The sequence below is a fragment of the Homalodisca vitripennis genome, chromosome 3 (assembly GCF_021130785.1).
Source record: "Homalodisca vitripennis isolate AUS2020 chromosome 3, UT_GWSS_2.1, whole genome shotgun sequence".
Lineage (NCBI taxonomy): Eukaryota > Metazoa > Arthropoda > Insecta > Hemiptera > Cicadellidae > Homalodisca > Homalodisca vitripennis.
In genome coordinates this window covers 35,952,863-35,969,212 of record NC_060209.1, presented here as the reverse complement: position 1 = coordinate 35,969,212, position 16,350 = coordinate 35,952,863, and the positions used below count along the sequence as shown (strand labels likewise).

General features: G+C 33.3%; 1 pseudogene; it reads left to right on the top strand.

Moving 5' to 3' along the window:
- The first annotated feature begins 506 nt into the window (after positions 1 to 506).
- LOC124358146 lies at positions 507 to 8,432 on the top strand (annotated as a pseudogene).
- Positions 8,433 to 16,350: the final 7,918 nt, after the last annotated feature.

Below are 16,350 nucleotides of genomic sequence, written 5' to 3'. Positions count from 1 at the left end.
TAGTTACATCTGAAATTCCCATATTGTTTTATTTAACTAAACAAGGCCGAGTTTTGAATTATTACTAAAAAATAATATGGCATAGGAAAAACCTATCGGTTTTACACTCGAATTTTGATTAACAAACAATATAATCTAACATTTAATGAAAATTTACAAATTATATTAAATGCTATTTTATACACATCGGCTTACTTTCTGGGCAAATCTATATAACAGTGATATGCATCTATAGTTTTCAGATGGTATAGGTACAACATTTTAAGGAATAACTTTATTCAGGCTAAGGTACGTCCTGAGGTCCGGTCGAACACTTAACCTAGGGTCTACGGCTTAAAGATGACTTCCGCCGAACCACTACCATTGACAAGTGGGCAAGCGGATTGCTTTCAAGGACAGAATTGCTCAGCGATCACCCATCAAAGCCGTTCATGTCATGTTAGTGTGAATATACGTGGTCGTAATCCTCAGTAACTCTATTACTGATAACAGAAACTCTAATTTATATGACTTACGTGATCCTGATCTGCATCTACGGGTTCCTGATGGTATCCGGGCTGTCAGCCAACCTGATTGTCAGTTTCGTGGTGGCGCGTCGACCTCAGATGCACACACCGAGGAATCTCTACATCGTGAATTTGACCGTCTCGGATATGATTTTGTGCTTCATCTGCATGCCTTTCACCTTGGGTTCCATCTTGAGCCGCCAGTGGACTCTTGGACTCGCATTGTGCAAGCTGGTGCCGGTATTTCAGGGCACCAAAATCATGGTCTCCGGTGGCACCATCACCGTCATATCCTTGGACAGGTTAGTGACAGGGCAGCTATTTTAATATGGCCAGCGTTATAGGAGTAAATTTTGTAAGTAATGGTGAAATAATATTTTTTTAATTGGGAAAAAAGGGTTTTTTGTATTGCGATACTATTTTTGGGCTTTTCTTATTTGTACTTTTTTGGATTGGGAATTTCTTTTAAAATGTGATGTAAAGTTTTTGTGAAATTACTATATATTTTTCAATTTTAATTTTTACAGCCTACGGGTTTGCAGGGTAAATTTTTTAGTTTATAATTTTTAACTTGCACCAAATATCCTGTCAGTATGTCAGGTAGTATACTGTTCTGTTTTAGAAAACTCCTGAGAATAATTTCTTCCTTAAAAATCAGTCAGCCATATAACCCTACAAAATCGCTAGATTTATTTCTCACCGGACCGAATATTGCGAGTTTTCTGTGTTATTAATTATCGTTATTTAAGATATAACGAAGTTTAATTGTTGTAGGTACTTGACGATAGTGCGAGGATAAGAAGGTATCAACAGTAGGTGGCGGGTAATCACCTCCATAGTGATGGTTTGGTTGGTGTCAGCACTAGCCACCCTCCCTGTTGCCTTTTATCAGGTGACTGTCTTTATTGTACATACTGACTGTAAGGTTACGTTACTTCGTGTATATAAACAGTACTACCTGTTCAACTGTAAAGGGCTACCAACACATTACTAGTGTATCAAATCATTGAATTTATTTTGAATAATACATATTATTTTATATGTAGTTTTGTTTCAATATTATTACATCAGGCTCTTACTAGAAGAATTACTAGAATTAGATAATTCGCTATTTCTTAAATACGTACTAGTTTTTTTAAGTGTGAAAATAAACTTGCAAGAATAGAAATATTTAACATTTTCAATTCGGCAAGAGAGAATAGTGAGTCAGGTTGATTCTTCGATTGAGAAGTTACTCTACTCATCATATAACTAAACAGATTTAAAAGGATTTGAAATATATAAGCTTAGGACCCTTTAAGTAAACAGAAATTAATTGTTTTCTTACTAGAGTGTTCAGGAAAATAAAAAAAATCTTTTAAATAATTACTGTTAGCTTTTTAATGCGTATATGCTGTAAGTTATTTTTTGCAGTCATTAGAGTGTTATTTTATAATGTACGTACCGTGTCTACAAAGCTATGAGCTAAGCGATATTCATTGAATATTTCAATATACCAATATTTTTCAGGGTATTATATTTTAAACAAAATTCTACCAATTACCCTTTAATTTTAGGTAAGACTAAGGCTGCTTGGTGGTATTTACTATGAAAAAATCTCCTGAGTTTTAATTTCTGATCACATATCATATTATAAGTAACACCTTTTAATTATAAAAATCCCTAGATTTAGTCCTCCCCGCACCGGATATTACGAGTGTTCCGTGTTGTAGGTGGTGGAGCCTCTGATGTTCCACCGGGTGGTGCTGTACGAGACGTGTCTGGAGCGATGGCCCTCTCAGCAACTAAAGATATCGTACGCTGCAGCTGTGCTGCTCGTACAGGCCGTAATCCCTGCCCTCGTAGTGTGCGTGGTGCACGCGCGGATTGCCTCCTACCTGCACGCACACGCACGCACACAGAAGGATAGGCGGAGAGCCCTCCGGGAAATAAAGAGGAACCGAAGAACTAGCCTTCTCCTTTCAGGTCTGCTTAAAAGTGTTTTAATTTATTCGTGAATGGTAGTAATAACTATAATGTTTGACTTGTGGTAAACACTTGAAAAAAGTACGAAATTAAATATTGCGTGTAGCTTGATTTGTAAACTTTTCTGTGTGTTTAAAGTTCTGTTCTAGGATTATCTGCCTAAGGGAGAGAATGGATTAAGTTCACATTAATTTTTTCTATACTACTATTAATGGTAATATCTTTGGTACAGAAAAAATTCATTCTTCTACAGATAATATATGACTAAGACTTGAAATGACCAAGCAATGTTTCAGTGCCTCCATGTGTTATTTTGAAAAGGAGTAAAATGAAATAATTAGAAAGAAATGGATCCGGGATAAAATCCCGAAAAGTTTACATAACAAGTACAAAATGTGAAATAGTTGTTTTTAAGAACCGCCTCTCCACAGGATCTGCAGATTACATCTAAGTTCTTGGGTGTAAAGAATTCTTTAATTCTTTAACTGATTTAATAGAAGAAAGGGAAAAAATAACCCTTACGTTTCAAATTTATTAGCATTTATACCTGGAAAACGGATCTGTAACATTCTCAGCCCCAGGGTATAATGCTCTGTTCAGTAAGTGTAAATACTCTGACCACACAACTTTACGTGACACTGAAAGCGTTAACGTTTACTTTAGATAGTCTTACATTGTTATAAAACATTACCGATCCCAGGCGTCTGTGTAACTGTGCAGTGTGTGTGTAAATGATTTTACTATGGAAATTCACGTTTGGAAGAAATAATAAATTTTGACTCGTAAATAACTTTCGTAACCCAACTTTATAATTTTGGGTATTACATGGATTGGTGTATATTTTGTAATTTATGAACGTTAACACAGTCATCCATGAGAATTGCAGACTGAATATAAAAGGAGAAAACCGAAATAGACACATTTGGGTAACATTTACATAACATACTTCAAGAATAGTAAGCTGTAAACTTTTTACGGTCGGTAACGGAAATACTCGTACACCGGCTTCATCTGAAATCTTATCTAATCAGGTCCCTATGAGACACCCTGTTTTGTCGGCATATGTTTACTGATATAAAAGTTTATATCCAATAAAACGTAATTTCATGACAGTAAAGATTTAAATGGTTTATATGTTTTATGCATATTGCTATATTTTAGAATTAAATTTTTAAACAGTTCACATAAAAATGTTGCTGAGATCACATTAACGGTTATTATACGTCTTGCAGTGTTACAATTTTAAGAATCTAACAAAGGTTATATTACTAACTTCTGCTTTTTACATTACCATACTGGTGCACAAATACCAGTTAATGTGTTAAAACTGTTAGAGAAACGTGTGTTATTCACAGATAAAAAAATAAATTCTGTTGAGTACCCAAACAATTCTTTATATTAACATTCTTGTAAACGGTTACATGATTACAAGTCCGGCCGTTTAGACAGAAGGGCTATGCAAAAGATAACAGGATTTTGGACCCATATTTAAATGTTATAAAACATAAAATATACATGATTGATTCGTAATCTGTTGTGTAACGTATTAAATTGGATAAATAATAAAAAATCCAAATATGGCGATAAACTCGCTAAAGTCAAAATTAGAAGTAGCGCCACAAAGTTATGCGTAAAAAGTCCGAAACATATAGCTTAGACTTATAGATAAGAGAAGGACTGTACAAGACTGCACGATACATGTTATACACTCTATAGAAGAATAGCGTAAATACCTTAATAAAGTAAAATATCCATAACAGAATGGTGTAAATTTTATGAATACAAGATGGAATTGAAAGTACACTGTATAATTAATTCCTTACATTTGAGAACGCTGGTTATTGTTTACTATCGGAGTAGTAGCTGGAAGTGTTACGACATCAAGCTCAGTGCTTACAATTCACTGTAACTTTTCATGGAAACTATTTCAGCTATAAGAACCCTAAAGAGTTTTATACGTATGTTTTTCTCTTTCCAAATGCATGTTCAGAAACACATTTGAAAATCCTAAAATGTTTCAAAATACATTCTTTGAAATATTGTTATTTTAACCAATTTACGTCAGTTCATAAACTCATTGTATTCAAAATAAAAGATTGTTATAAATATTAAAACAATTATTACAAATCTGAACTGTAAAATATATGAAAACGCAGCTTTATGTAGTTTTTCGTGTCTTCCACACTAGGTCGAGCTAAGATCAGTTCGTATGTAGTCATACAGGCTTGGAAATAATGATAAGAAAGACAAAAATAGCTAATTTCCAAATTGGAATTTGTCAAGAACCTAAAACTACTGTATTATAGAATCATTGCTTTGAAGAACATGGAATCTAATTAAATTTAATATGGAGGATAGTTACAATAACTATCCTGTATTAAATGTTTTAGTGGCTACATGATCACCATATTAAAATTAGAAGAAAAAACATATTTAAAAATAAAAAATAGTCTTTCTTAGATATAATATGTGGAACGAATCCAATCCAAGGTAAGGAAGTGGAGACGTACAGATGAAAGCCAGTCTCCGTGTTCATTGTTTTCACATTAGCGACGGGAAAGCACCATCATTAGTGTCTGCAACATTTTGTTTCTAAAACTGTACATTCAATGACACCGAGTTGTTTTTTAAAACATTTTATTGTTTGGTAAAACGAAACGTTGTTCCGTTACATTCTTGAGTCCTAAACTCGAAAAACTACTTCTTTATATTTGTTATAATCCTGTTTCTCATAAACTTAGAGAACAAAATTCTCTTCAATATGTTCAGAAAAGGAACAAAACAAGTTGTGGCAAGGACAGTTCGTGGCAACTTTTGTAAGCCATGTAATATATTCCAGTCTTGTAGACGGTTTGCAAAGATAGTAAGGATGGGAGAGTCACGTCTTATTGCCATCACGTGCCGCCTGTGTATCATTGTCTTTCATCCTTACATCTTTATAGCACCTTACACAGATCTACTTCCCAGTCAGCAAAGTTCCACATGAATTGAGCACATTGTATGTATTTGGTAAACTAAGATAACTGACATAAGACATGTACATCATGAGTCAGTAGTTTATAATGAACGTATTGTGCTCTAGAAAACTCCCCCAAATTTAACAAAAAGTCCTGAAATAGCACATCTTCGTAACCTGACATTTGCCTCTGAGGCAACACAATCAACCCATGTAACCAAATTTACATCACCACAATATTTATTTTTCATTTTAGTTATACTTCCATCATCTAACAACCTAAAGACTAACATCTAAGACTAACACCAATCCAAAGAGATCATTGTACTGCATTTTCCTTTGTCTTTGCCGTTATAGAAATTGCTGAATAAATTAAGGAGTTTCATAATACCGTTTATTAATAAAAGCAGATGACAAATTTGATAAGACTGTCGTATGACGTGATTATTGAGATAATTATTGTACTTGATGCAGGTAAAATTGAAATTTGCCTAGCATCGTTATTTTTTTAGTATTACACATAGATGATGGTATATTATTCAGGGAACTTTCTTTTTGTAGGGTACAAATACACTAATTTTTGTCATTGTACATGGACTCACAGGTTCTACAAAATGTACAGAAACTTTTGTTAGAAATCATTACATTTCATTTTGTAGGTTTTCATCTTACTCGTTATAGCCTTCTTCTTAGCCACGTGTATGAAACTAAAAGTACAGCTATAGTAGTTTGCCTGAGCTCCTGGAAGTTCAATTGTTTTACTTTTACTTATTTCATAACACAGGCCCTTTTTCTTTAGTATTTATTTGGAAGGGAATTCCATTTATACGTATTTGGATTTATTTGCCCATGTAGCAATATGCCTTTTCGTTGTTACTTACAGACTTTATCACCTTCGAATATATTTGTGTTCTGTATTACTTATATAGTTTGATGTTTTAAACGGTTTCAAAATTGTGTATATTTTTCCCAGTCATTGTAAATTTCCGAAGTCTTAATGTATTAGGGTTTTTTGTGAAATAATTTATTATATAATTCCTCCTAGAGGATTTATTTCTCGCAATGTCGTCGTATAAGGCAAACCTGTTATTATGCTTGATGTTATAAAATTCCCTACTTTATGGAATTTCTGTATTTCTGTTCTCTGCTCCCAGTCTCTCCATAAAAATCTCGTATCTATGATTACTTCACTATGAAACATGTTCAAAGACTATTTTGCTCATCCACAAAACTTCCTATATTTTTACAAGAAAATTAAATTAGGAACGGAATTTATTGTCATTAGAGAATTGAGATGGGTGAAGTATATTTCTTTACTACAAAACACGGAAATCAATATGGGTAACCACAGAACATAACAATGAAATATGAGTCTAGGATAAGGTCCATGACAAACGTCAGACCTTTCTTAACTCAATCATAGCTAGTTTTTTGACATAGGAGACAATTAAAACCAAATTACGTATCTATAATGTCTAAATTTGTATTCTTATAAGGTAAAGACATTGAGATATGTTAGGTATTTTATAAAATTATTGTGTTGTTAATTTAGACGCATTTTTTAATTGTTAAACTTTTTTAAAGAAACATTATATTTTTATTTTTGAAATATTCTTTTAATTTGATAATAGTTTTGTATGCTGTGTACATAAAATAAATTTACGTCGTTGTTATGAGTAATATAACTGATAATGTAATGTCCATTCTTCTCTAACAATACAAAACAACATAAGAATCATATTATGTCAAATTTAAAAATTACTTTAGTGCTAATTAAATTAAATTAAATGTTTTTTATTCTAACACTTGTAATGTTATTACTTGTACAGTTGCGAACAAAGTATATTGTAACAGAATAGTTATTTAGTGACAAATAGTGAGATCTAGAATTTTGATAACCTAAATATGTGTAACTTTAACTACAATTGTAAATATTTGTACTTTAACTAAATTAGTAAGGATGATATATTTATGCTGCCTCAGAATAATTAATAAGTCCGGCTCATTTGATAAAATTTTCAACGTGGTGTTCTAAAAGTTTGTGAAAATAATAACCCTTACTAAGGAATAATCTGGTATAAAGTAAAATAAAATAGGGCCTTCTGATACTTTTAATTTAAATAGCTTGAGAAATAGTAAAAAAACGTGTATTTATATCTGCGTTCTCAGACGTTTTATATATATATATATATATATATATATATATATATATATATATATATATATATATATATACATATATATAATTTTATCGCAAACACTGGGATGTTTTGAATTCTTGTACGAGCTTATATAAACACTACACAAATTAATTAATTAGTTAATATTAACAAAATAAATTCTAGTCTCCCATTTCAAGTCCGACCTGTACCTTTTGTGCGGATGCAGGCAGTTACCGAACCGATACCACATCAAAGCTTTTGTGGTACCTCGTAAATTCTACGGAAGATGTTCTCCACTGTTTCACAGCAATAAAACCTAACAGTTTAAATCATGCAAATATTGCTGTAATTGAATAACACTTTTGTGAAATTATAAAAAGTAACAACAGAATACTCAATTATAATTTGTACAGTATAATGTAATCTCTACAGTAGAATGTAATATGTACAGCAGAATGTAATCTGTACAGGTGTTGCGATCTTGTTCGCCCTGAGCTGGCTGCCTCTAGGTATCTTCTCGCTGACGTCCTCTACTCAGAGGAGTCCTTCAGCCGTGTGTCCTCACAGGACCTGTACGTGACCTTGGCCGTGTGCCACGTGACCGCCATGACCTCCGCCGTGTCCAACCCCGTGGTGTACGGCTGGCTGAACTCCAACATCCGCCAGGAGTTGCTGCAGCTGTTGCCCTCGAAGTGTGCCACTGTGTCCGGGATAGAGGAAGCCACCACCAAGACCGCTCTGCCAACCACCACCCACCTGCGGGAAAGTTTCACCATCCTGCTGCAGAACGGGGACCGGCCAGTGCTCACTCAATCGCCCCACACATTGGCCACTGTCTTATAACGGTCCGTGAGGTCCTCATCGCGACTCTGAGATACATCTTCTAAACACCATTCTCTAGATAAACACTATTTTATGTGACAAGACATGAACGCAATAGGTAGAAAATTGTAAAACAATTACATATCACATAGTCAGACGTATAAATTTCTGGTTAAAAATAATTGGTTTCTTGAATCCTTCCTTGCTTTCTAAAACTTCTTACCAAGATTGCGATTGTGGATTGTCAATAAAATAAATAACAATTTTTTGAAAGCATTATAGTAGAATTAAAATCAGGGGTTACTAAATAAAATAAAATATAAGATTTTGATATTTTTTATTAAATAAACTGAAAAATACACTCTAACTCAGGAAACGTCCAACCTCACATAGCCCCCAGTGTATAAAGCTTTTGGCTTAAGAGATGATGTCAGTCTGAAAGCAAAAAAAATTAAATTCATAAAATATTATTTACTTATACTACTATATACAATTTGATAAACTAAACAGATTTTTTTATCACGACATATTTAACATTAAAAAAATATATTTAAGTGGAGCTGTAAACAAAGCTTGCACACTTTCTGATTATGTTGGTGCTGACTCAAATAACGATGAGCGAGTGCCAAAATAAGAGAAGTAGCTACTGTCTGTGTTATGTTTGCTTTGCATAGTGTCAACCTTGACAAACTCTGAATAAATATCTCTTGCGACAGATAACATATAGCTAGTCTTGGAATAGTTAATCAAGTTTTTTTTGCAGTAATGTGTTGACTATTTTGGCTTTTTCTATTTTCTTTAGAAATAAAAATTGGCAAAACTTATTCAATACCTTTAAAAGTGTAGTTCTGCTCATAATATTTATGATCGGGCTTTTATTATTTAAATTTGAATCGTAAAGTAGCCTGTATTGTTGTCTTTATTGAGAACACACCTAATGTCCATTCCTAACAATAAATACAACGAATTATTACTTAAAACACTCTACGACACAGATCTGGAATTCTATTGACTCACGTTCTGGTTTTAATCTACTTCAAATCTCATGGAGTAAAATTCAGACTCCTGAAAATCGATGTTGCATTTATAAAAATGAAACTTACTGCACAGTTTTAGTATATAAGTCTGTTCGTTTTTGAGACATCGTGCAGGCAGAAAAACCTACATAAATACAATTTTTTTGAACCCCTCTACTGATAGATAGGCTTCCCTGACGTTAAGCCACTATCAGACTATTGAAAACCTTTTTTATACGTTTATCGACAAAATTCTGAAACACACACAAAAGCTGTGATTGGATCTATACCAGTTAACGAGAACGATGAAATGTATCGATATGTGGCACATCACGAACATCTCTCTATATGCTGCAATACCAAAGTGAGCGTCGAGTTTACTTAACGGTTTGGCAAAATCGTTTAGTTTAGTCAACAACGATGTATTTTCGTAGACTCTGATCACCCACCAAACCCTGCATAGGTTACAAACCTGGGTGTGATATTTAAAACATTTTTGAATCACTTAATATAAACCACTTCGAATGGGTGCTCAAATATGATTTTCTTTGAACTGTGACTAGAAAGTGAATGTGGGCGTAGTAGGTGGTTACATATTAGGGCGGTTCTATAGTATTTGTTTATTTAGCCAGCATTAATACAATTATTTCTTTAGTCTCAAAAATAATACTGTAATAGATAAACAAGTTTTTGTTCTTATTCAATAAATTCCAGAAGCGGCACAGAAAATTATATATTAAACACGTACCATTGTGTAACTATTTTAAGTTCTATTTTCATTACCAATGTGATTTCATGATGCAACTATATCAGCTTACTTAAAATATTGCAAAATATGTAGTCTAATAATAAATAGGTGATAAATTCATTTCCGATTGCAAGAACTACATAGTATTGGCTTGTATTGTTTTCTGGAAGCGTCTATCTTACCAGAAGTACTATACAGCCGGTTTATACCTTGAGGGGCATAAATGTTTAGTGCGGTAAGAGAAGGGTCAGTAAAAGGTAATGGTGATATCGTGTTCGTTTTAAGTTCAGTAACATTAGGAATTTCTTTCGCCAAAAATAACACAGTCTGTTCTATAGTACTTACGTTTAGGAAAAAAAATCATGATAACACCGTAGTATTTTTTATTCTGTAATAGAATTAAGTAATTCATGAAATGATATCAAATATAAACAGTTTGCATGAATGTGTTAAAATTAAAATGTAATCAAGGACTTTTCAGTCAAATTATTTCAAAATATTATATTTATTTACAGTGCCATTATTTTACAAAGTATAAACTGGTAAAATACATAAAGTAATTAAATAAATAAATTGTATAATGCATTAACACATTAATGTTTAAAATTTGCAGTTTAAATCAAATCAAATCAAATTTTTTTATTGCTGAGACAATAATACATCGTATTGCCAACGTCAATTAATAATAATATCCTAAAATTTCAGTCATTCATACTATAATACACATACAGACATACAATGTTTAAAGTCACACCTCTTTCATTCATCGCCAATGCAACCCACTTCGAACAGCGGGGTCAGTCTTCTAATTGGGCGGCCTCCCAGTTGAAAGCCAAAAACTCACTTGCATTATAAAATGCTTGAGACAACGAGAATCATTAGGCGAGTCTTAAACGCCTTTGGCGTTGGAGCATCTTTGGTTGAATTTGACAGTCTGTTGAAGAATTTTGAATGTTGAAAGCTTATTTTAATAATATATTATAAACATTCAAGAAATATTTGTAATGTATTTTATTTACGTAGTTTCTCGTAGTTCTAGAGTAATATAAATTTCATCCGATGACATCTAAACTTACAGTGGAATTCAGGACTTGGTTCGCTACATAAGTTAACAGAGATTGTTACGGATAACTCCTACAGATGATATGTAAATGTCACTACCCACTTCTCAAGCAACACCTCTTTGCATCTCATTACTTCTCCGTACACATCTATTTTCGTATGGAATATTAGTATTTTCTGAATAATATTTTCCTGTTCTAATATTCACTCTTGTTGTTGGCGTGAATGTGCACCCAACCAAATTTAAAATTTGATATTTTTATTTGTACATTTTATGACTGTACCACCACTTGATTTTATTGTTAATATGATAAATTAATATAACAATTATCACATGATATGATGTGCGTATTTATTTTGTAATTTGTTGTAAATACTAATCAACTTAAGTGTAATTTAGTTTTAGTCTTGTTCTATGGTTCCTATACAGATTGATTACAAATTTTAACTAACATAATTGTCAAAGGTAAACATCTTCCGCCTACCGTACAGTGTCTGAGCCTGCCGTCCTGGTTATTGCTGGAGTCATCCCCATCAAGCTTTTGGCAGGGGAGAGGAAGGCAATTATCAGCGATCAGCGATCAGCGACAAGGCGAAATCGGCAAGGACACTGCAAGGACTGAGGAGCGCTCTCGTACGTACCAGCAATGGCAAAACAGCTGGCAACAAGACGCCCGTGGACGTTGGACTGTCAGACTTATCAAACAAATCCAACCGTGGGTAGACCGGCGGCATGGAGAGGTGGATTACTACCTCACAATGTTTTTGAGTGGTCACGGCTACTTCCGGTCGTACCTACACCGAATGGGCAAGGCCGTTTCGCCGGATTGTATTTATTGCTCAGGCGTTCCCGACGACACGGAACACACTTTCTTCCGCTGCGCGCGTTGGGAAAGGCCCCGCCTTGAAGTGACTCAAACTTTTGGTATGATTTCGGTGGACACGGTCTGTGACCGGATGTTGGAGGGCGAGGACTACTGGTGCTGCTGCTCCAGCTTTGCACAGGGTATATTCCGCGCCAAAAAGAGTGATCTGGACCGGAACGCGGGACAGATCCAAGATCCGAACGGCTAGATAGGTGCGAGCCCTCTGGGCGTAAGCCAAAATTAGGTCTAGCTCGAAGTTTAAAGCGATACGCGGTTTCCAGGCTAGTATCCTAAGAGTAGAGGAGGTTTTTAGTGGGTATTCTACGTAAGTAGGAGTCCCACAATACAGGCTGGCCACCTGTGTGCGCAAAAGCATTTTCCTGCCTCTCCCTTAAAAAAAGGTAAACATCTTACAGAATAAATGTTTTTTTTACACTAGGTTCGCCAATATAGTTCTTGTAACGTGAAGATCTTTTGTATATAAACCTATTCATGCTAGTTGTATTCTGACACAGAGATATATAAAGTATAATTTAAAAGTAGAGTTAATGAATGAAAAGATACCTTAATGTATATTTTATAACATATATTGTAATTAATTACAAACACAATGAATAAGTATGAATAGGTTTTACATAAAGAATTGAGACTTGAATCTCATGACTACTGAACTGTTACCACACAATAATTGTAAAACTTTAGTCACCATTCATTGCATTAAGCTAGATTTTAATTCGTAGGTAAAAGTGATTTTTGGCTAAAAATTAATTAATTATATTATTTGAATATAAGGTAACCTGTAAGTAAATAGCATCCAATAAGATCACATCAATACAATTTCACCTGTTTTTTTTTATTTTATTGCTTGCAAATGTCAGAAATTTGATCTAGAATCACTTATATAAACTGCAAAAATAACAAATCTTTTGTTCCTTCATAACATTGCGTCCCTTTTTAATTTGAAATTATTGATACAAAACGCCAACATTTTAGTAACGATTAAATTTGGGATTTAGAATGTAAACTATTGCTACAATTTCCGAGTATGTTGGAAATTTAAAAATTTCTTAGGGAAACCTCAATTTTTTAATGTAATGTTGAATACAGGATGAAGTAATGCAATGATCTTCTAATTTATAAACTTGTATTTACTTACTCGCTTAAAAGCTATAGCCTATTAATGTTTTAAAAATTGCATATTTTACCAGATTTAGGCAGTATTGTGTAAGTAAGTTCAAGTGAAGCAAGAATGAATACTGCTTTTAATGAATTATTAGTGTTGTGCGAAAAAATACACAATATGGCATGACTAGCATCGGTATAAGTATTATTATTAGCTATACGGTAAACATGTGTAATTGATTGTTGCCTATGACGGTAGTTATTATCCTTGGTGTTCCACTAATTTTGGCGATGTATTAATTATAATAAAGTTTTATAAATGATTTTGGCATGACAGAATATGTTATAGAAATTAATGCCTAAAAAAGTTTGAATTTAGATCATAGTTTCTTTAATGATATTCATGAACAATGTGTTACATATAATTGCATTAAGAACTGCAATGTTTCTTTTTAAACTAATCACTATTTTGGGTTTTGGTTTAAAATAATTTTACGAGTAACTAAATCTGTTATATTATGTAATTTATATACTAGATAAATTGAAATTAAGTTTATTACGCATGAGGTAGCTTCACGCTTTACACATTACGTTACCTATGTTTCTTGTGTTGTTTATGGTGATCTATGAATAACCACAACTATTGAGTTATAGCAGTCCCAATGTTTGTACACGTGCTGTTGTGAGTAGTGAGCCCAACTCCAACACATGATTACAAACATGATCTTGTATACATCAACATTATGCAGCCTCTGTGATTTGTTTGTATGCATATTGATTAAACTATACCTTTGACGCAACTTCTGTATTTTATTCCCTGTTCAAATACAATAGCAGACCATAATGCTACCCATCTTCAAATCGTCCTTGAAATGATACATTATATATATATATATATATATATATATATATATATATATATATATACATGTATGTTACTAGATAAATATTTTTAATAACTCACCACGTTGGCTAGTCAAATCAAGCGTTTTTCAAACTGAAGTACTCCTACTATTAGCCAAAACAGTGAGTTAAGCTTGGGGTGAGCTCCTCCCTCACGCTTTGAAGTGTGAAATGGTATTTGGTAGCAGGCCTCAAAAATCCTGTTTCATTAATCTTCAACGTTTTATAGTGATGTTTTGAAAATTATGGATTAAATGTGACCCCATAAAAAAGTCCATGGGTATAAGGTCCGGAGACCGCGCCTACTAATCCACTAACTACGTAGTTGAGTTGCCAGGAAATGTCCTACAGCATAGTGAATTGTGCTAGGGCACTATCCTGATGTAAGTAACCAATGTCTTTATCAAATTCATGTCCATTTTTCCTAATAATGGTATTTATTGCGGGGAAAGTTTATTCTGTAACAAATGTTAGTTCTCCATTAAGATTCCCATTAATAAAATGTGGTCCTAAAATGAGATTCTCAAAAATCCCAGCCTACACATTTAATTTTTCTCAATATTGAGTGCAGGATTCACGGAAAACATGGGAATTTTTATCCCAGTACCTGCAGTTGTGTTTGCCTTATTGATAAAAAACTGCAATCATCACTGAACAAACAATGGATTAGCAGAATTTATTGCTTCCATTTCTTTACAGGATTGTACACGACAGTCTGGATCGTCTTAATTTAAACTTGTGTACATGCTAAATTTTATAAGGATGAGTTTCTTCAGTAATTCACTTGTTTACAGACCTGAAAACGTTTGCTACCCCCACAAAGATTTGCTACTGATCCGGCGGATTGCTGCGGATCTTCAATAAATGGTACAATTTCAAACTGTTTGCATACGTCTAATTGTTTAGACGTTAGCCTTTACTAATAAAGGCGGACCTAGGGCGTCTGAAATGTATTCACATAGGTACTCAAAATTATTTACTTATGTTCTTAAGTATACCCTTGCCACAGCTCTATCAGGATTTGCAACATTAAACCGCCTTTCTATTTTATGATAATTGTAATTCATAGGCCCAAGAATGAATATCATTTCCAATTTATCTTCTTGACTACGAGTCATTACTACTCGTAGCCAGTAGGCCTAATAGTTTAGGAATATTATTTAAAAGTAAGAATGACAAAGCGACTTAAAATTAATGATCGTAACACTAACACTAAAATCATTTCTCAAAACACTTTACGTAAGAACCAAAAGATAATGCTAAAATTTGGATAATAATGATCCTTAAGATAATAACTACTTGAGAAGGTTTCCATTTAAAACTTTTGACGATTATAAGCCCTTTCTAGAAAATGTATTGTGGCCTCTTAAAAATGCGGGATTTTGGGGGCTTAGAAAATAGTTTTAAATTTCATTTGGTTCTCTAGAGGAAATTTACTTTGCAAACTGCACCACTATCCAAATGAAATCTCCTTATACAAAATTGTGAACCAAATAGAGGGGAGGATGGGATCCTAACGAAGTATATCCAAAATGTATAATTAATTGTTTGGTGCGGACTCACTTATAATGACACTTAAATTTAATAAAAAAATTCTTGCCAAAGTTGACACATACAACGTTAAAATATTGCGTACTAATTCTAAAATTCAGAGAAACCGAAAAAGACTAGTTTAGGTTTTAAATTACTATAATATTTTATATACAATGTAATTTAAAATTAAAATTCTACCAATGATAAACTATAGGGAGCTCACTATCATGCTAAACCTAGTCAGTAGAGAGAGACTGATGTTACTCCGTAATCTCGGGATAATCTACGAGCTCGTTTGTCACTTGCAGAAGCTGGTCTTCTCTGTGTAACTAAAGAGCTATTATCAATTCTACACCATTGGTCTCAGCTCTTTGTGTGGACTGAGTAGCTCACTACTACGTATCTTAGTCACTAAAGAGAGAGACATATTGTTCACCCTAATATCCGGATAATCTTTGGAATTTGTTAGACTGAATTTGTTAGACTCTTGCAGCTGCTATTATATATCTAAATAGTTGAGTTATTATTATGCTCACAACATCGGTCTCAGGGACTTTTTGTGTAGATAAAGTATCATACAGACTGATTTAATACATAGTTTACGAATAATGTACATACTAGTTTGTCATTTAGATATACTACTCTTGTCTATTCAACAGAAGTAAACTTATGATGGAATTTCTTCGTAA